At 37.3% G+C, this 21307-nt stretch overlaps 1 pseudogene; it reads left to right on the forward strand.

Annotated features, from left to right (window-relative positions):
* Positions 1-6999: 6999 nt before the first annotated feature.
* On the forward strand, positions 7000-12909 carry LOC121298474 (annotated as a pseudogene).
* The last annotated feature ends 8398 nt before the right edge of the window (positions 12910-21307 follow it).

Raw genomic sequence — 21307 nt, forward strand, 5'->3', positions numbered from 1 at the left:
TCTCTCTCTCTCTCTCTCTCTCTCTCTCTCTCTCTCTCTCTCTCTCTCTCTCTCTCTCTCTCTCTCTCTCTCTCTCTCTTTTTCTCTCTGTCTCTGTCTTCTACATCACAGGCAATCTGCTTCTGCCGTCTTGCAGCATATTTCCAATGAATAAACAAAGGGAATGAGGGAGAATGCTTTTGGATGAGCTGGATTTTCCCCTTTTGCCTCTGTGACCTTTCAGCCAAACCTTCTGCCCAGCAAGGGGGTGATTGAGCAAAAAAGAAAATGGCTCAGCAAATTAATGAATTGTTTGAAAAGAGGCAGGGGCAGGCATCAGTAGCACAGTCTCATAGGACTTTCCTCAGGATTATTAACCCATTAATAACCCGTAACTGCCCAACCCATTAATAACCCGTAACTGTCTGTTTTGTTGTTTTCATTTTGTTTTGATTTTCTACCCATATAAATGCCCAAATGTGTTTCATGCCTGATTAAATAGTAACAGATTTTTCTTTCAATTTTCATATTATTAGTTCTCCAGCTGGAAATAAATTAGGTTTTGTAATAAGGTCTTTGCAAATGATAAAAAGCAATTATGCAACATTCTGTGAACCATTGAGATGATTCTAAAAAGCAATTTAAACATAAATGTTAAAAGCTTGAAAAAAAAAAACACAATTTGTAATTCCATAACAATAACTATTTTCAGTTCTACACTAAATTAGCATACTAGTACAATATTAGGCTACACATCCCCATCTCTTACAGAAAACATTTACAGAGCTAATATAGCCATCACACACTTTAAAGGTATGCATCTTTAAAAGTATAAGAGATCTCATACTACCGCTACCCATAAATGTATTATAGTTTGAAACTATATTCTCAAATTTTAGTTATTAATCTATATTTTTGTTACTATGTCATTACTACTACATTTTAACAGTTTTAAGAAAACCGTAGATTATGGAAATTATTTAATTAAACAATCAGCTGTATCAATGTTTCATATTTTTAAGCTAACTGTTTTTTTTTTACTATTTGATTTGTAGTGAAAAGCCTTTATCATTCTGTAATTAGCTTCAGCGTTTCTTAGCTAATTTAATTATGCTCAGACCTGTCTATTTACAGACCTCGGAATTGAAAGATAACTCATTTAAGCAATGGCTTGCCCTGAATTTCAATTACATTCCCTCAACCAAACCTTTGACTCTCATTTCATTCAGACGTTGAATTCAAATGTAACATGCATTTACTATGGTGATGTATGCATGCATGGATATATGGATGAATGTCATGCAAAGTATGATTCTGAAGTTTTCATTTGTAATCTCAGGAGAGATTAAAATTGAATCCCAATTGGCCTGCAAAACTAAAAGAAAAATGATATGGTTTAGCTTTAAACAGCCAGAGGCTATTGTAATATACTTTTTGTGATTAGTCTTTATTTTTAATATAATATTTGTCTTTTGCTGTCCAATGTATATAAACAAACTTACTAAATTGTTGGTATATTGATGCAGCTTTGGACTAAGATTTATTTAAACCTATTAAGCTAACTTCTTTCAGCATGCCAACAAGCAAGCAGTTTTATAATAAAGAAAATAACTGAAAGACAGGGTAATCAGGAAGAACACTGCATTTTTTAATGTGCTTATACATTTTTGTATATCTTCATTGCAGTAAGATTAGGAGAAATGTCTAAATTTGCAAGTTAAGTTTCTGCTGCTTTTCAAATATGTGTGTGGATGTGCTAACTCCTTTGTATTTCCAGATTAGTCACTTCAAATCATTATTTCTTCTACAGCATTATGTGTGAACTTTAGATTCAATATTTAGATACTAGTAAACCTACTGTATGGCTTCACAGAACATTGAAATCCACACTTTCTGTACCCTATTGCTACTAAAGAGGAAAGTCTGCTTAGCATATTTAGAACACAATTAAACAAGCACAAATACATCCACTTACTGGTAAATCCTTCCAGCACACTGGTACATTTTTTATTTTATTTTTTAATTAAACTGTGATTAAGATTCTGTTATACACAGGCCAAGAGTAATGAATACAAAATATGTAAAGCCAAATACATACATTATTACTCTTCATTGGTGTAGTCCCTCATTGTGATGTAATTGAAAGATATGTTAAAAAGTATTATATATATATATATATATATATATATAAAATAACAAGTATACTAAGCAGAATGCACATTATGTTTATTGTAACTATGCATAATAAAGATTGTAATTCTGCATGTAATTCTGTGTAAGAACACATGTATTTACTAAGTAACTACCATGTACATACACAGTAATGAGAGACACAATGGAAAGTGCACCAGTTATAAAATGGATTCACTCCAATTATAGTTTAATTCTAAGGTTAACTAAAGCGAGAAAGGAACACTTGCTCTTTTTTGTCTCGGTGTTGGTGTGCTGGCAATGCTATTGATAATGTTCTATTTGCAATCGGATGCAGGTCTCAATTTCTATTACATGCTGTTTAATCACCTTGATCACCTCCTGTCAAGATGCATCATTGGAGAAATCTGTACATATTCTTAAGACAACGAGGTTACGGGAGAGACCAAAAAATAATTAATGCATGATAAAAAATATATATATTTTTGCTTAGTCCAAAATTTTTTATTTTACATCCGGTTTCCTAATTAAAATCGCAATCTAGGATGTTTAAAATGTATAATCACAAAGCATGTGCATTTCCAAAGAACATTCAATAACAACAGACATTATACCTCACTCAGTGATGTAAAATCAGGGTTCATACCCAGACAGAAACTGCCTGTTCTCGTGTGTAATAATATCACATGCTTGCTCGTCTTTATTCTCCCTGTTTTGGGAACTTTATCTACTGCTGAGTTACTGATGATCCCTGGTGAATTTGTTATCTGCTGCAAACAGAAAGGAAAAAACAAGCATAACCAAGTGAGGAATAAGAAGAGAGATATTTTTGGATAAATAAATATCAATCATAATGGTATTAGAAACCTCTTTCAGAAAACAACATGAAGAGGTTTTAAATCCTCACGGACACATTGAACTCAGAGGTACTTGCTGTGATAAGGATCTGACAAGACATTATTTGGATACTGCAATATCCAAGAAGATTGTGGAATTAAATGTCTTTTTAAAATAGGTCACCCAGCAGCTGAACTGACACTGTGAAGACAGGCATGTAGTAACGAGGCATTTTACTTCAAACTTTGAAAATTTCTTGAAGCATACAGTAACTGAGTCCAATCTGAATGAAAAGCTAAGAATAGAGCCAAGAAGGGGAAATTATTTTAGCCCAATTTTTTTTGTTTGTTTTATTTCCAAAGTGAAAATGATATTCTAAATTGCACTAGCATATTACTCACATAATTAATGTGAACGTGTTTTCTGCAATTAGTTTTCATTTCTATTTTTGTGGCGGGTGCATTCTACATACTTTATTACAATAAATTTTGTTGTAAATCCCTTTTAGCAAATGACTATTTTTTGTGATCGTTTTTCCTAATAGGTAGCAGAAGTGTTTACACATTTATTTAGAACAATATTTCAAAGTGTCTTTATCATCTGGAAAACAATAAGTCACATGACACCAATATGGCGGAAATCTTAGGTCACAGGTCAAAGTGAAGTGTGCAGTTGGGTTTTGCCCGAGGAGTTTCCTTAATAATGAAAACAAAATGCTGACAGCTGCAATGGGTAATTACATTTAAGCAGTATGAGGGGCAGTGGTGGCAGGTTTACAAACTCATACAAGCTACCCTTACAGGGACACTTAGTAAATGAATGAGCTACATTCCAGGATAATTAGTCAACGGTATTTCAATTAAAATAGCCATAATTCATAACCTTAGGAAGCAACCTGTTTTTACAACTATAGTAATGAGGTGAATGCCATATGGTTTTCCTTTGTTACCAATTAGGAATATAATGGTTGAAAATATTATCAAATATATTTATTTCTAGTGAGAAAGTTGTCACCCTAGTTGACTTTTTGTTGCAAAGTAAATAAAGCAAAATAATAGCAGAGTATACACAGTGCATAAATAGACATTTTTTTGTGAAAAGGTCAAAACAAACAATGCAGAAATAAAATGGCTCATATTTACAGTAATAGAGCTTGACTGACAGAAGCACTAGCCTATACCGATGTTGAATTTGCTAAGAATTAATTCAGTCTGCTTGGAGACAACCCAGATTCCACCTTCTAAACCTCACTATTTTGGATAGGTTACAATATAATAATTGCATCACACAGAAATGTGCTCCAGATAATTTCCCTCTCATGCCTGAAGAAAACCCCAAAACTGTAACAGACAAAATCTTTATTGTGCACATTGTTGCTGTGTGCTTTGCGTATGCTGGGGACTGGTTCCAGCTGTGTAGCGCTCTGCCCAGCACTGTGTAATGAGGCTGAAACCTTGTGAGTGAAAGATACACAAAGCTTGCAGCATCCTCTTGTGGCACTAATGGAGATCCTGCTGGCTTTTAAAATAACTGTCTCTGGTGGCCTATATTAAAGAGGTCTAATTATATCTCAGATATCAGCACCCACAGTCAGTGGTCTCCACTGAGTATTACTGAGTATTATATGTACAGGTAAACATCTCTATGCAAAACAATGTCATCAATATTGATTCGTAAAAAGAAACAGCCCAACGTGATGCCTAAAGTTTAAATACAGAATCATAAAATACATTATAATTAATTAGAATACTGTAATTTAATTCCAAAACAGAAACAGGTTTAAACTGTGTTAATAAATCCTTAGGACAATCTTTGACAAAAGTGAAAATAAATATGAAAATCCTATCCCTCAATTACAGCTTGACAGAAGAAAGTGATTATGCTGGTATCTGTCACTAATAAGGACAGAGCCAGCTTGCTTTAGGTACAGAGTATTAGTGCATTATTAATTCAAAGAAAAATGGTGATCAAAGAAAGGTTATATTTAGAGGTCCTGACAGTAATATTAATGTCTAGCAACAACCTAATGACAACATGAAAGGCACTACCAAACATGAAAGAGGTCAAATGCTACCAAAGATGTGCCTGTCACAAATTTGATTCTGCACTTCAGTGAAAATGAAAAAAGGAATGGAAAGACATTTTGACGATGATATGGAAAATCCTTAAATGACCATCTAGTTTCCAAACATGAAAATGCAATACCTTCTTCCTCTCCTGTTGCAAACATTCAAAATAGCACACAAATCCACTTAGCTGAAATATGATTATAGAACCTGAATGGAGGTGTTTAAATATGCATCACTTTTTAATGACATAATAACAATAGGAGGCAGTGTGGTCTAGTGATTAAAGTCTGGGGCTTATAACCATGAGGTCGCCAGTTCAAATCCCACCTCTGGCTGCCTCATTGTGTGACCCTATGCAAGTCATTTAACCTCCTTGTACTCCATACTGCAGATGAGATGTTACATCACTGTCCTATTTTAAGTGACTGCATATAGTTCACAGCCTAAAGTAAAGTGCTTTGTGATGGTGGTCCACTATGAAAGGTGCTATATAAAAATAAAGATACTATTGTTAAAGAATTTGCTTGCAGTTTTGTCATGAATAATAATAATATAGCACTGAAGCTTTAAATAGCAATTTTGAACATCCAGATCCTGTGTATTTAGTAGCCAGGTCATGGCACTGCTGCTGTGGGGGGTGGAAAATTTGCATCATGCAAGCTGATGAACCTCTGATGAATTCGTGCATCATGCATGTTGATGAACTGCACACTGATGAACCTCTGATGAATTCCTGCATCATGCATGCTGATGAACATCTGATGAATTCCTGCATCATGCACACTGATGAACCTCTGATGAATTCCTGCATCATGCACACTGATGAACCTCTGATGAATTCCTGCATCATGCACACTGATGAACCTCTGATGAATTCCTGCATCATGCACACTAATGAACCTCTGATGAATTCCTGCATCATGCACACTGATGAACCTCTGATGAATTCCTGCATCATGCACACTGATGAACCTCTGATGAATTCCTGCTCATAAAGGCTTGACAGAGATGTAAAGTGACTGTCTATTATTGTTCAGAGAAACCGTGGCCTCAGAAGATCCTTACAAAGGACAATTTATCTTCAATCGCACTTGTTTAATTTACTGTATGGCACTGTTTGATTAAGATGATGGCTGCAGTCCATCCACTGAGTACAAGCACAGATTTACCTGATGACTCATCACAGTGTGTCCAGTTTATTCACTAAAACCATTTGTCTTTTAATGAAACATCTCAAATAAACAGCTGACACATTCTGTCAAGAATAAAAAGAATAAATAAAAAGAAGAATAAAAGGACATTATTGAAAACACTCACACACACACACACACACACACACACACACACCTTTTTTTCACAGGGTATCTACAGCATAGTTGTGGGTTTGCAGATCACTGTTTGGCACCTACTGTACTACTCAGCTTCAAAGCTTACAAAAACCCATTGGCTGAAAGTTCTAGCGATTCATATGCAATGGACTGAAATGCCAAAAGGATTTTTTTTGTTTTTTTGCTAAATCCCTAAAATATTAGATAAACACGTTGCTAGTACCAGCATTAGAAACATCAGCAAAAGTTTTGCTCTATTTCTCTATATCATAAATTAATGTAGCCTCCGACCACTAGAGGGGGCGTCAAACACATTTGGTGTGAAGTTCTGGTCTTGGTTTGTTGTTGCTTCCCGCGTGATTGTGAGGTTTGCCATATGTTATTACTGAACGTGTATTATTACTTAGATTCGATCGGTGTGAAGTTGTGTGAATAAGTAGTTCACATTCGTTTGCAAAAAAATACATTTCGTAGAAAAGGTTCACTTTAGCCGGCGTCACGCTGTTGATATGTGCTCAACACAGAAGTACTAGCAATGCCTTCATTAGAACGAGCTGTAGTATAGTTTGTTCTTTATTTGTTTGCCCTTACAGTGTATGTAGATTCCCTATGTAAGCTCCCCGCTTTATTGTGTCATGTCGGTGCCGGCTATTCAGAGCAGTAGTGTTTTGTACTGAAGGATTTTGTCCCAGTTCCAACAGGACATCAGCCTGGCTTTTACGTATGGCTCAGGGTTGTTCAGACAAACTGGGACCACCCAAGGTAAAATGGGGGTAAGAGAGAAATAACAGCTCAAAGTAGTTAGTATTTTCTTGTTTTGTTTTGTTTTGTTTTTTTTCTCACAGTTTTATTAACATATTTTCAGAGATATATCTGCTTTAGAAGATAATTCTACACAACGTGACGACATTTTCATTTGTCCATGTCATTATCTTTGGTAAGAAGAAAACATACCAGCAACGGTAATTCATGTGTTTTATTTCGATCAGTTTTTCAATCACCTTTGATTGTGTTGCGTTTACACAACATCAGATACATTAATTTCAACTGCATGGATGGAAATTATTGCACAGCAGTTTGACCCATTCCAGGTTTTACTGCTATTTTGATTAGCCGCAGTTCTATAAGTAAGGTGTGTTTTATCAAACTCATAGTAAAACCAGGAATGGGTCAAACTGCTGTGCAATGGGAGTCTTATTGCCATCCCTGAACAATGTGATGAAAGACACAAATTAATATTGATGATGCAAAGTGCAATCATTTTAATCAAAACCTGGCACCTAATACATAAATCTTATATCTCCTAGTTCCTCTGTGTATTGCACTTTTGTACAGTACAGCTAAAGCTATCCTGGTGTATTCTCATGTATTTCAATCTTCCTCCAGAATAACATGATAGACTTTGTGATCGCTGTCGATGATCCTCCAACCTGGCATACTATGAACCTGATGCAGAACTGGAAGCATTATTCCTTCCTGCGCTTCTTGGGCCCCAAACAAGTCAGCAACGTGCAGATGAATTATGGAGCAGGAGTCTATTACAGTACATTAGTGCCATGTGATGGCAGGGTAAAAGAACCAGGGTGTCAAGCCTCAGGACACTAAAAACAATGTAACACATAAACAATTACCCATCAACCCCTTACTGTATTACAGCCAATGCAGCTGCAGATTCTATACCTGTAATATATTTAGCATATTTAGATAGATAGATAGATAAAAAGGTGTCTTTGTATTTTTATAATTTTATATTTGCTTATTTACAGGTGATCAAGTATGGTGTTATCAGCACTGATACATTAATGGAAGACTTGTTTCACTGGAAAACATTGTATTTGTCTGGGAGGCTCCATAAACCAGTAAGCACAGTGTACATTCATTCTTATGGTAGGCTGAGCTGCAGATAATGTAAATGAAGTTAGTTGTTAACTAAGGTGCATATTTGTCTCTGTATTTGGCCATATTATTTTGCCAGTGTACTATACTGAGGGTTTTCTAAAATCAAAGCTTGTTTTTCCAAGGCAGTGGAAGTAAACCCAAAGCACAATACCACAGCAGGTGTTTAGAGAGTGCATATTTGTCTCTGTATTTGGCCATATTATTTTGCCAGTGTACTATACTGAGGGTTTTCTAAAACCAAAGCTTGTTTTTCCAAGATGGTGGAAGTAAACCCAAAGCACAATACCACAGCAGGTGTTTAGAGAGTAGGGACATCTGAATAAAATTAGAGGAACCACTGCCATGTGATTCTTCAATGATCTAAGGTTCAAGAATGTATTCAAAAACCTTGCTCATTTAAATGGTGCATGTACAATTTTCAGAGATTTTCAGAAGGATAGCTTGCATCATATCATGTGAGCATGCTGTTTCAGCTCATACTAAAATAATTCAAAGCAGTAAATTTAGTAGTCTGCTTTTTATTTAAAAGTTGTCTGCAGTACTGAGGTTTTCTTTTCCCTAAGAAACTATGCTGGGTGTAATCACCACTAGAGGGCAGTGCTGATTTACTTGTCAAATATTTGTGGAAACAGTATTTTTTTATTTTTTATGAATAGACCATGCTATCTATGGAACATCTGATCATACATTTTTATGTGTCAGACTGTACTGTGTACTGCTACCACACATCTAGAAACAAGCAAATTATTTTCTATACTGCACTTACAAAGCCTGTCTGTGTAGGTTAAAATCCTGGTGCAGAATGAGAATGGAAAGCTGCAGGCTGCACTGGACAGCAACCTTAAGAGTGTGGTCACTGCAACTATCCTCATGCTTCCAGAGAGCTTCTCAGAAGAGGATCTGTTTGTCCAGATAGCTGCACTTTCGTATGCAGGTCAATTTCAGGTTGTAGCTCTCATTGTTTATTTGTGCATGCATTTAGTTGAGGGATTATCTGCATGTAAACTGATCTGTATTATTTTATTGGCATTGTTGCTGGCCTGCGCTGTTAAATGTGATTTTGTGGTTCCAGGAGATTTTAGGATGGTAATAGGGGAAGACAAATCCAAGGTGCTGAACACTGTCAAGACCAACCTGCCTCACTTTCAGAAGGTGTACAGCTTTCTTTCTTCAGGATTGCCCACAGGTGGTTTACAAGCAGCATCAGGGCAAATTGGAGGTGGGATTTGTGCTTCTCCCCATCTTAATCTGCTGCTTGTTTTTATTTATATCCATCCATCCTTCTTTCTATCCTTGTGTCCTACTTGGCTTACATGTTAGTTTCTCTAGGTATTATAGCTAAGGACTGGACCATGCAAGATCACGGGACAGTATGTAAGATACGCCACTCTCTAGCTGTGGTTTATCTGGGGGAGCATTCAAATCTTATCATACATTAGAAGGACCAAAAACAGATTGTTGATTTTATTTGTGACCTTTATATTGGAACCAAGTAAAAGTAATAAAAATGACATGTATTACCATATTTTAATCTGTAACTTGTTCCAACTAGTGTCACCCTCTGGTAAATTAATGTCAATTATTGTAAATATTTAGAGTGGTATTTGTTTTCTCTGGTAATATCTGCAGATTGATAAAAGCCCAGAGGGTCCCAGGACTCTCCAGCAGCAGATCACCCGACTTGTGGACCCCCCAGGAAAGAACAGAGATGTAGAAGAGATGTTGCTGCAGATGGCCCAGGACCCAGACTGTGGATTAGTAGTACAGCAAGGTACTGTAGGCTTGAACCAGGTGCTTCCATACCATACTATGGTACTGGGGAAAAACACATAGATGAGCAATGCAGTCCATCAGCAAACAGTAATACAATAGGGCATGTTTACACTAAACAAGTCACTGGGGCGGGGAACCCTCTTGGTTCTTTGCTAGACTATTAAACTATAATTGCTTAGAACATCTTTTATTGTTTGGCTCATCTCCTGTTTTGTTGAGCCAATTCAGAGTATCTTGGGCAAAAACAGACAGTGTATATAGCACATTGAAAGCGGTTATCAAAGACTGCATTTAATTGATTGCATGGATTCCACAGCTATGGTCTGGGTTGATTTATATATATATATATATATATATATATATATATATATATATTTATAATATCTTTCATGGTTATAATTGGTTGTTAGATTTTATGATTAAGATAGAGTTGTACATCATGTTTGTTCAACACCTGTTTTCTGTTGTTTTGTACAGTGTATAATAAATAGTAAATAGTAACAATGCTTTCATCTCGTAAGTATGGCCAATGATTAAGTTAGTGCTTCAAATCATGATATCTGTCTTTTTTTAAGGTATATCTGCAATAGTGAAATCTTCAAGTATAATCTATATTGCAAAAGGAATTCTAACTGCTGGTAAGAGGAACTGAGTCTTATATATGTCCTCTGTCTAGTTTCTAATGTAATATAAAAAAGGGGAAAAAAATAGAAAGCATAGTTTACTAGACACTGATATAGATGTGATACAGCCATAATAACTGTATGTATATCTGATGGACATGTCATATTAACATTAGTGTATAATGATTCTTAAAACAGAAATATTATAAAGAAAATATAATATAGGGTTCTGTGGAAAGATACAAGCTGTTTTTCACCCTACTCAAGGTCTGTGGCCAAATATTTTCAATACTTCTCTGTACCATTCAGTATATATTGTGGAAGGGGTGTGGGTAATTCACTGACCCGGAGACAGACAGGTGTATTTGGGAAACACCACACAGGTGCCCAGTTTTATTTTAGACCGGTTCTTTTTTTTTTTTTCTCCCGGCAGAGGGCACTGTTGACCGTGGGCTGCCTATCAACGATGATAGACAGCACCACGGAAATACCACAGCTGGTACACGAACCGCAAATGCACTCGCAGGTGCTCAAAGAAATAATAATGAAAACAGAAGGCGAAAAGAACAAGGGAAAATAAAACAGTAATAAAACTACAAATAAAAGGTGCTGCACTCGGCAGCGTTATCCCGGTCGCCGCTACCCGCACGACCCGGATCACCGTCCTACTCTCTCGGCTATCTAGCCTGCTCTTTCACAATACGCCGGGGTCTGCCCAAGGGTTCCCCGCGCTCTCTCTCTCTGTCTCGCTGATTCCCGGTCCCGAATCAAAGCGTCCGCACCCTTAGCGCGTCTAAGTGGGCAGACCTGAGGAAACAACAGAGCGTTATTATATAGGACCAACAATCACCCAAGACCCGCCTCCCAGCCATTCAGAGAGGGGGAAAGTCCACACACACACTTTCCCACCTCCCCGTGTCATTGCCATGACTCACAGGCGGCTGTTGGGCGACTGCCGCCCTCTTCCTGCAGCCCGTGAACACGCCAGCAGAGTCAGCACAGATCTCTCCCTGTTACAATATACATTTAGTTTCAAGATTAAAACAGCATTCTTATGATCCCTGAATGTTTCCTCATGTTGGAGAATACAGCTAATGTTAATAATAGATTTGTCTATGGAGTAACTTCTTATGTTATTTTGTCATAACTGTTGTAGTTTAAGGTTAAATGACACTTCTGTTCCTCATGTATCCTGGCCTGTTGAAAACTGTGTCATATATAAACTCCTGAAAATGTGGAAAGGCTCGAGAAGGAAGTCCCATTGATCTATCTTTGTGCACTGTTTGTATTATTAAAGTCACCTATTTTGTTAATATCACAATGTGTGCCTGTGTGCTCGTGTGGAAATGTTTCTTGCTTATTGAAAGGTATCACGTGAATTTTGAAGTTTTTATTTCTCTCTGAACTTGATGGCCAATTGATATTTGAAGCGGTATTAAGGAGCGACTCTGATCAAAAAAAAAAAAAAAAGGGTTTGGATCTGTTAGATATGAGAGATCTAGTCATTTATTGAGAGAATTTAACAGACGAGTACATACAGTACAAACAGTGTGCTCCTCAACCCGTGTCATGACTGGTCATCCTGCAGAGATGATACAACCACTTAAAACATCAAATAAAATTCCTCTTCCATGGCTGCTCTGAAAACCTCAAGATCAGGAAATGCTTTCATCCATTACGGGTGCACTGAAAAGCTGACTTGCTCAGGAGGACCCTTCAGATATTTCTCGTCCCAGTGTTGGAGATGAATTGAACCTGTGTTCCTTCCTTCCTCATAGCACAGATTCTTCTAATGCAGCTGCTGCACCAGCAAACAGAAGATGTGGAAAACTGTGAAGACAACCCTGAATCCTAAATGCAGTTATTTCGGCTCATTGGACTGCAGCTCCTATAGCGTAACCTGGCTTGATAACTGAACCCTGAAAGATCACCACATAGCAGTAACAGGAAAAATAGTAACTGTTAGAATAACGGCTGGTTCAGTTTAACATGAAGCTCAATTAAAGATTTCTAAAAACTTTACGGTAAATGTCTGAAATGTATTCAGTGGCTGGACTTCCTGCTACTCTTTGCTGTAGTGTTTGAAATCGAGGACACTCCATTGATGAGACGATCATTTATAGGTCTCCTAAATGCACTGAAGCAGTGAGAGGCATTTCTGCCAAATGTTTGATTGGTTTGGTGATCTTTACCAGTCTCTTAGGAAGTAAGCAGCATGTAAAAAAACAAAACAAAACTTCCAATCCATGAAGAATAGAATTGAAAACTGAAATAGTTCAACTCATTAACCTTGGGGTGGTTGTTGTGTAATAATCACCTGTGTTCAAGAGTTTAGTGGGATTACTGAGTTTAGGAATTTATAGTAAACCTGATATATTTACAATACTGCTTGTACTGAAAGCTTACATGTGTAACCGCATTTTAGATTACATTAGGCCTGCACCACTGTTTCAGCCAACTGACTGATAAGGTTTTTTGTGCCAAGGTACATTAATATAGTGCATTTTTATTCTCAATCTCAAAATGACATAAATGGGTTAGCTGCAGTGATTTTTACAGCCTGTGGTCAGAAGCCTATTGCATGTTATTTAATATATTTATTTCACAACAGTATATGAAAATGGTCACGTTTGGGTTGACTTGATTACCTTTGTCAAATGAGTGTATAACACTTCACTTTTCATCCTTTAGGAACGTCAGCGTTTAATAGTTTTGCGAAAAAGGCCATTGTCAAAATGTTTTTCTACTTTACTTGTAAGACCCCCCCGGAGGTTGTAAGAAACACAATTTAACGGTGCTCAGTGTACTTGAACCGCTAAAAGCTAACAGAGTCTAGGCAATAAATCTTACTAGACAGACCTGTGAAACCTGAGTTGGAAACCACATTTCAAGCGATTCTCACAGTATAAATAAAAATCTTAGTGGAAAAGCATTTATATTTTGTTTACTTGAGCACCAGCATTAGTTTTGGCATGCAAGCATTTCCAGTAAAAAATATATTTTGTTTATTACTGTAAAATTGTTATTATGACATTCGCATTTGTTGTTAGACATGAAGACAAGGAAAGATCATAAAACGCATGTCTTTATTGATTACATCAAAAGTACTGTAGAAGAAAAGGTAAAAAGGTATTACAGATAAACCACAAAATGTTAATAGGAAAAACATAAAACAAAGAGTAACAAGGCATTTTTAAAACGGCACAGGTTACAATCAGTACTCCAAACAAATTTCAAATCTGAAACGGATTTAGAGTCGCAAGAGTTTATGCTGTAAAAATACATGATGCAAAATACAGACTGCTTTCCTGCTTTCCGGCCTACTCTTCAATCACACTAAACAGTCTTTTAAAAAAAAAAAAGTGCAGTGAAACAGGTTTAACTTGTTTACATTTCACTTTGATATGTCAATATTTATTCAGCAGTTTGTGGTCTCCACAGTCAAAGCAAGGTTGACTCCTCAGGGTTGTGGAAGGTGTGTTTTATTTAATTTTTAAATTTTTTGTTAACCAAGGTCTTGAAATGTTTTGTGTATGATAATACCTGTTTCTTTAGTCTGTAATAATTTTAATTTATTGTATAATAAAGACAACAATGGTAATTAGAAGGTTTTGTAAAATTGTGTTTCATTTATTTTTTAAATCGCTCTCAGTCTTAGCCTTCATTGGTGTTGCTTTAGTCCTGTAGCAGAGCAGAGTACCCTCTTACCCAGGTGTTCTCAAAACGTTTTATTATTTTTACCTGTGGCTCACCTTTAGAGCTCCATTATGGTCTAGTGGACCCTTAATATTACACAAGTTAAAACATTAACAGATAAAGCCTAACCGCTCACTGTTTGGGAACCACTGCCCTAACCTACTTAGCCTCCAAATCAAAATACCAAACAAGCCCTACTCTGTTTCCATAATACGTTCAACTGGCCATTTGGCATTCTGCAGTTAATGAAAGTTACACAGACTACAGAAAATGTCAGTGTGAATTTACATGCTGTGTCATTGCTGGTGATGGTGCAGGCATCTGCTTCAGGTTATTATTATTGCATCAACATGTTATTCGCTTAATGTTATTAGATAGCAGAGGCCACCAAAATCCCTTGTCCTTTAATATCTAACTGCATTGTACTGAACAACAGGAATGTAATAACAGACAGGAAGGTGAGAGCAGATGGTGAGTACTGGTAAATAAAACTGCAGCAGGACCAGCCAGGAGGGCTGGCAGCTGGCATGTTCAAGTTCTGGTCAAACAAAGACTTCAAATCTAAAGTAACTTTTCATGCAAGGTTCCTCTTACTTCCTGCAAGCTTAGCCCTGATCGAGTTGTATTGAACTTATGTTTGTGTGCGGGGGCGTCTGCGTAGTGCTTAAAAGGGTTTGACGAATGAGAAGGAACTTTTTTCATTCACTTCATTAACTGAATTTAACAAGTATGTAAAATCCATTAGTGCTTTCACTACAAATTTTGTTTATCAATACGGCTTTATGAACAGGGCTCAGCTATTGCAGTGTTCATTTTCATCAGCATGTTCTTTAACAGCAGTCTAGGTCCATTTATTGAATATCAAGTTTTATTCATAAAAAAATAAATAATTCTACAGGACCACCCTTTTCTTACTGTTGGTCTTAATAAATGTGCGTTTAACATACTAAATATGAAATGATGTGCCCTGTTTACACAACTCTAAGGATTGTTGGAATTTTTGTATTTATTTATTTTTTAATCTGGTTTTTAATCATTAAAGCAGATTATGAAATCTGTTTTCAACTCAACACATTTTTTGAAAAAATGTTTAATTAAGGGGAATGTCTATAAAAAGTCCTTAAATTAGTGTTGGGTAAAACGATTGCTTAAAATGGAAAGAAAGTTGCAAAGAGAAAACACATTGTGTATCACTGGTTAGATTTAGCCAATAACAAAATAATCTGAAGGATGATCAGATGTAGCAAACACTACACTAATATTTGTTCATTTAATTCTACATTGTTATTCCATCAAATGATTAGTTTTGCACAGGGATGTTTAAGATAAATATTAGACGTGGCATGTGGTGAGCGGCTTGTCTGAGTGAAGGTAAACCCAGAGGATACAGGTGCTTTACACATTTATCTACGCTTACCAGATAGAAAGATGCTTCCTGTTCCTGCGGTGCTTGTAGAAGATCTTCAGTTTCACTGGAGCTCATGTTTCATTGCCCGTTTATCTGTAAAGTGAAAGCTGAGCAATTTGGGACATGCTCGAGGTCACTGGAATACAGTTACCTTCTACTTTAAACAAAAAAAACTAAACAAAAAAGCTGAGAGGAGGACCGTTTTCCTGTAGTAACTGGGCACTAAACACAGTCATCTAAAGCATATTCTAATGAGCAAGTCATGCAACCCCACCTGACAGCTCCTAGCACCTCATACAACATTTTAGAAAAAAAAAGCTTCTTGTCTACCTTGACGAGATAATAGCAAAAGCCCTTGAAGCAATGGGTCTACTTCCAAAAAATACTAATGGAGAATATTCAGGTTTACTTTGTGAAAAACAAAATGTTGGCTTCATGCCATTAAGTGGCAGTTAGCCTGAAGTGACTAACAAGCTGAACAAGCTGAACAAGTAAACCATTGTCATTATTTTTGAACTAACTGAACATTAATACTTTGTACAATTTAATATTTCATATTTTTCCCCTATATATATATATATATATATATATATATATATATATATATATATATATATATATATATATATATATATATATATATATATATATATTTGTTATAATATATGCACTATGATAATAATACGTGATGACTAAATATGAATAAACCTACCACCAAAATTACTGACCATGTGTGGCTGCTTAACCATGGGGTTTACAGATGGTTAAGACCAATATATATAAACAGCAGAAGCCCCTGAAATTGGGTCTGCTTCACCTTGAAGGGTTCAGTTGCTGACATGACAATTCAGACATCTGTACAATGAACTCATAGCAGCGTTTGGTTTTTTTTTTTTGGGGGGGGGGGTTAGCTATTTTGCCTCAAAGGGACAGAACACTTAACTTTCTCTAGTGTAGGATTTGCTCCCTGCCCACAGGTTGTTGCTGGAAGGTAGTATTATGAGCTCAAGTAAAGATTTGTGGTTACGCCGTCTGCCTCTGCACCTAAGAAGAGTTCATAGGGGCAGTTTCTCAAAATGAGAACTGCTTACAGAGAACTAACTTACAAACATAGTTGTGACAATTAGTTCAGTTAAAATGCATATTCAGACCTTGCTGCTGCTGCCGTGTGTGTGTGTGTGTGTGTGTCTGTCTGTCTCATATTATTTGTGTTGGCCCCTAGGGTTGCTACTTTTCCCTGGATCGTCCTGGCTTTGAGGAAGGTGTCTCAGTGTTATGCCAAATAGTATCTTGGGAAGGAAAGTGTCTTATTTGTAGGCCTGCACTTGCATTTTCAATTGTGCATGCCTAATTTTATACTATTTTGTTGTGCTGTTCTTCTTGTGGGACTGATTTCAAAGCTAGAGGAGATCATTTCTTTATTTTCTAATAATTGGATAATTTCCTATACAGACAATGACAAAAGAGACACTGCTAGGAAGGGGAGATGGCACAGTGAACTAGTATGCTATGTTGTTCTCTGCAGTTTTTTTTCCTTTCAGATTTAAGTTAATTGTCCTTGTAGTCAATGAAAAAGCAAGCTCTTTCATGGAAGTAAGATGGCACAGTGAGCTAATTCACTAGTCTGTTGTGTTGCTCATTTTGAGGTAATGTGTTTGAATCCAGCAGCATTCCTTCCTTTAGTTTCAAAGAATTGGTTAAGTCCCTATATATTCAATGAAAAAGCAAACTCTTCCACTGAAGTGAGATGGCCCAGTGCATTACTTTGCCAGTATGTTGTGCTATCTGTCCTTGAAGGACTGTGTTCAAATCCAATTGTCCTTCCTTTATTTTAAAATAATTGGATGTTTTCCTATATAGACAATAATTCACTTGTGTACTATGTGATTCACTTGTGTACTATGCGAGTCGAGTTCAAATTCCTTCCTTTTCAAAGACTTTGTTCATTAATCTTAAAGTCAATGAAAAAGCAAGCTCTTCTATGGAAGTGAGATGGCACAGTGAGCTAATTTACTAGCCTGCTATGTTGTTCTTTTTGAGGGAATGTGTTCGAATCCAGTTCCTTCCTGCCTTTGGTTTCAAAGAATTGGTTGTCCCTATATATTCAATGAAAAAGTACATGCTTCCACTCAAGTGAGATGGCACAGTGGACTAATTCACCAGTATGTGGTGTTGTTCTTCTTGGGGCACTGGGTTCAAATCTAGCTGCTACATTACTTTATTTTCAAAAAATTGGTGAATTGACCTTATATTCAGTGTGACAGAGAACATTCCTGTGGGAGCTGGTGGTGCAGTGGGCTAAGCCCATGGCCTTCTCTCCCTGAAGATGGCAGTTCAACTCCAGCTCTGGGTGAGTAATAATTGTTCATTGTAAGTAATGATGTTGGTTGTGTTTCCACAGATGGGGAGAATAAGAGGTAGTGGAGGCAGGAGAGGATAGAATGGGGGGTGGGGTCTGGCCCCCCCCACCTGTGGGGAAGTGTAAGGTTAGGGTGTTGCTATGTGAAATGTGACACCCTGTGGGTATTCTTCAATAAACCTTATTGTGTGGTCTCTTTTTTAATAGTCAATGCATCAAAAAAAATAAAAAGGAGTTCTGAATGCTCATCTGTCTCAAGTAGCAACAGCCCAACCTTCAACTCTCCTCCCAGGTGGGGGGGCCAGACCCCCCCCTTTCTATCCTCTCCTGCCTCCACTAGAGCTACTACCTCCTCCCTCCATCCATCTGTGCAAATACAGCCAACAATCTTTACTTCCCTCATGAACTTACCCAGAGCTGGATTTGAACTGCTGTCTTCAGGAAGAAGAGGCCCTGGGCTTAGCCCACCACACCACCAGCTCCCACAGGAAATCTCTCTTTCACAATGAATATAAGGTCAAATCACCAATTTTTTGAAAAATAAAGGAAGGACGCAGCTAGATTTGAACCCAATACCCCAAGAAGAACAACACCATATATTAATTGGTGAATTAGTCCACTGTGCCATCTCACTTAAGTAGAAAAGCCTGCTTTTTCATTGAATATATAGGGAGTTAACCAATTCTTTGAAACCAAAGGAAGGAAGGAACTGGATTCAAACACATTACCTCAAAAAGAACAACACAATAAACTAGTGAATTAGCTCACTGGGCCATCATACTTCAAGATAAGAACTTGCTTTTTCATTGACAAGAAGTTAAATGAACAGTCTTTGAACAGGAAGGAAGGAAGGAAGCAGGATTTGCAAAATCAGGCATGCCAACCCGCTGCAGATCACCTACACACTCTTTTTGAATGACAAATTGTCATTGTGAAAAACGTTGCTAACTGTAATTGAGCAGAATGGTTATTAGTCCAGGGTACTACATGGTGCTATGAAAAAGTGCCTGTCTAAGTTGTGCAACTTTATTTAAACCAGAACCCATTTTTTATTGATATATGCCATTAAACAACTCTAATATTGATCAGGTTCATTCCCCCTAGTTTTTTATTTATTTTTTGCTTGCAGGAAATTGTGAGCTGGTTTAATGCAATCCAAGAAGCATGTTGCTCATACCTGAAAACAGCTTTCCCCACTGCCACCCACTCCAATGTAAGAGCACTTTGCGGGGAGAGGAGGCACCACTTCTGGCTTTACAGTATTTTCACCTGCACTTTCATGGTAGTGAGTAACACTAGCTGTACAGTCTGTCCATTGACCTGGTTGGTAGGAAAGCATGTGTAAGCATTTAGAATTTTAAGTTAACGGAACTGTAGGTAATAACCAAAAAGCTGTGTTTGCACTCGTACAGAAACAGCGGAGTGTGCTGGGGTTCAGCTGGTATGAAAGTCTGAGTGACTCTGAACATTCCTTCATTAGTTATCTGGTCCTGTACTGCATGGTTCTTATCCACTTTCAGCCTGCACAAAACACAAAACTCTGGGCAGTTCCAATAGGTAAATATAATTGCAATGTGATGAGAATTTCCTGCTTTAAAGGTGTGAGGTGTCATGCTAAAAACAAACTTGTGCATTTACAGTGGACCACCAGTTGTTAATCACGCCAAGTCTGTGAGGAGCACAGACCCACTCAAGGAAGCCAGGCACATTTCATAGGCCTGAAGAAACCCTGGCAGAAACAGAAGGCAGCACTGCCACTCATGACAGGACAATGGATTGGAACGGTTGTCCTGACACTGTAGCAGTGGGCACTGGTTCCCTCAGTGCTAAATTCCAACACAGTGTGGGGTAAGTTGAGACAATACAGAATAAACATGAAATTGGAAACAAGATTCAACTAAAAAAAAAAAAAAAAATACAGGAAAGTTTAATATTCAAATATTAACAGAACTAAAAAGATCAACAACACATTATAACGCCTGTGAGACTGAGACTGCTCAATAGAACCACCAAAGCATTTCTGGCTCCTTTTATACATGCGGCTACTCCCCAATTAGCACCAATTACCTAATTAGGGAATGGCCACACCTGTGATTGCTGGCAGGGACAGATTTAACCCCATCCTTGCCAACCTTACATTCCCCACACATTTACAGGGGCAGGGCTACTGTACTGCAATAAAACTGCACCACATGTGTGCAATAAAAACACAGTTCATGAGTACAAACTTTTAATGAAGCCAACTGATTCTGACCATTAAAATGTACTAACAAACCCCAGCATGTGTGATTAAAATACTGTTTAAAAATCAATACTTGACAAAGTAGTAGCTTAATTCTCAATTTACCCGGTACCCCTCTCCCACAATTTCAGTTCTCTTGTAGGCCAAGGATAGCTTTCAGGGCAAAAAAACACTTTACCTTTTTATAAACAAATGACACTGTACAGAAACAGTAGCTCACTTAGTAGGCTATTAGTCAATGAGTCAACATATCTCACTCTTCACAAATTAGATGTGACAAACAATTTTTTAAAAAAGTTTTACAACTTGAAATAACATACAATAACAGCTTCCACACACAGGGTGGTTAATCACATGACTATTACACTAACAAGTGTTGTCATGGAAACATGTCATCACGTGACAGCAAGTTGTGCAGTCTCTCAACTAACCCTTGTCTCCCCTAGTTTAAACTAGTTGCAATGCTTTTATATCTTTATCAGCCACTTTTTAAAGAAATGTTATGAGGCATCAACACCACCAGAGGGCAGCCATTCACTTTTTTTCCTACTTTACACGACGGCCTGAATTTGCTGATAGTCCTTCAGGATTCATTCACTGGAAATACAGTATGGGCTAGTTCAGACACACCTTTCTGCAGCTCCTGGTATCCTGTGCGAGTCTGCCAGCAATGAATGTGCCCAACCTTGCTTCGCTTAAAAGAGAAAGGAAGGCTTTCTCGGGAACAGTGGCTTACTGGTTCAGTGCGACCGGTTGGCCTTCCCGTGTTGTGCCAACTCCCTTATATTGTCAACACGCCGCTGCTAAGGATGTGATGTAACATGTTCAGTTAACATAATGTATGCTGATCTCACTTCAGAGTGGTTAGCCAATGAGGATGGTTCACTTTCACCACCTGCTGGGAAGAGAATTCCATCATTCCGCACATTCTTCACAGAGCCGG

The sequence above is a fragment of the Polyodon spathula genome, chromosome 23 (assembly GCF_017654505.1).
Source record: "Polyodon spathula isolate WHYD16114869_AA chromosome 23, ASM1765450v1, whole genome shotgun sequence".
NCBI classification, from domain to species: domain Eukaryota; kingdom Metazoa; phylum Chordata; class Actinopteri; order Acipenseriformes; family Polyodontidae; genus Polyodon; species Polyodon spathula.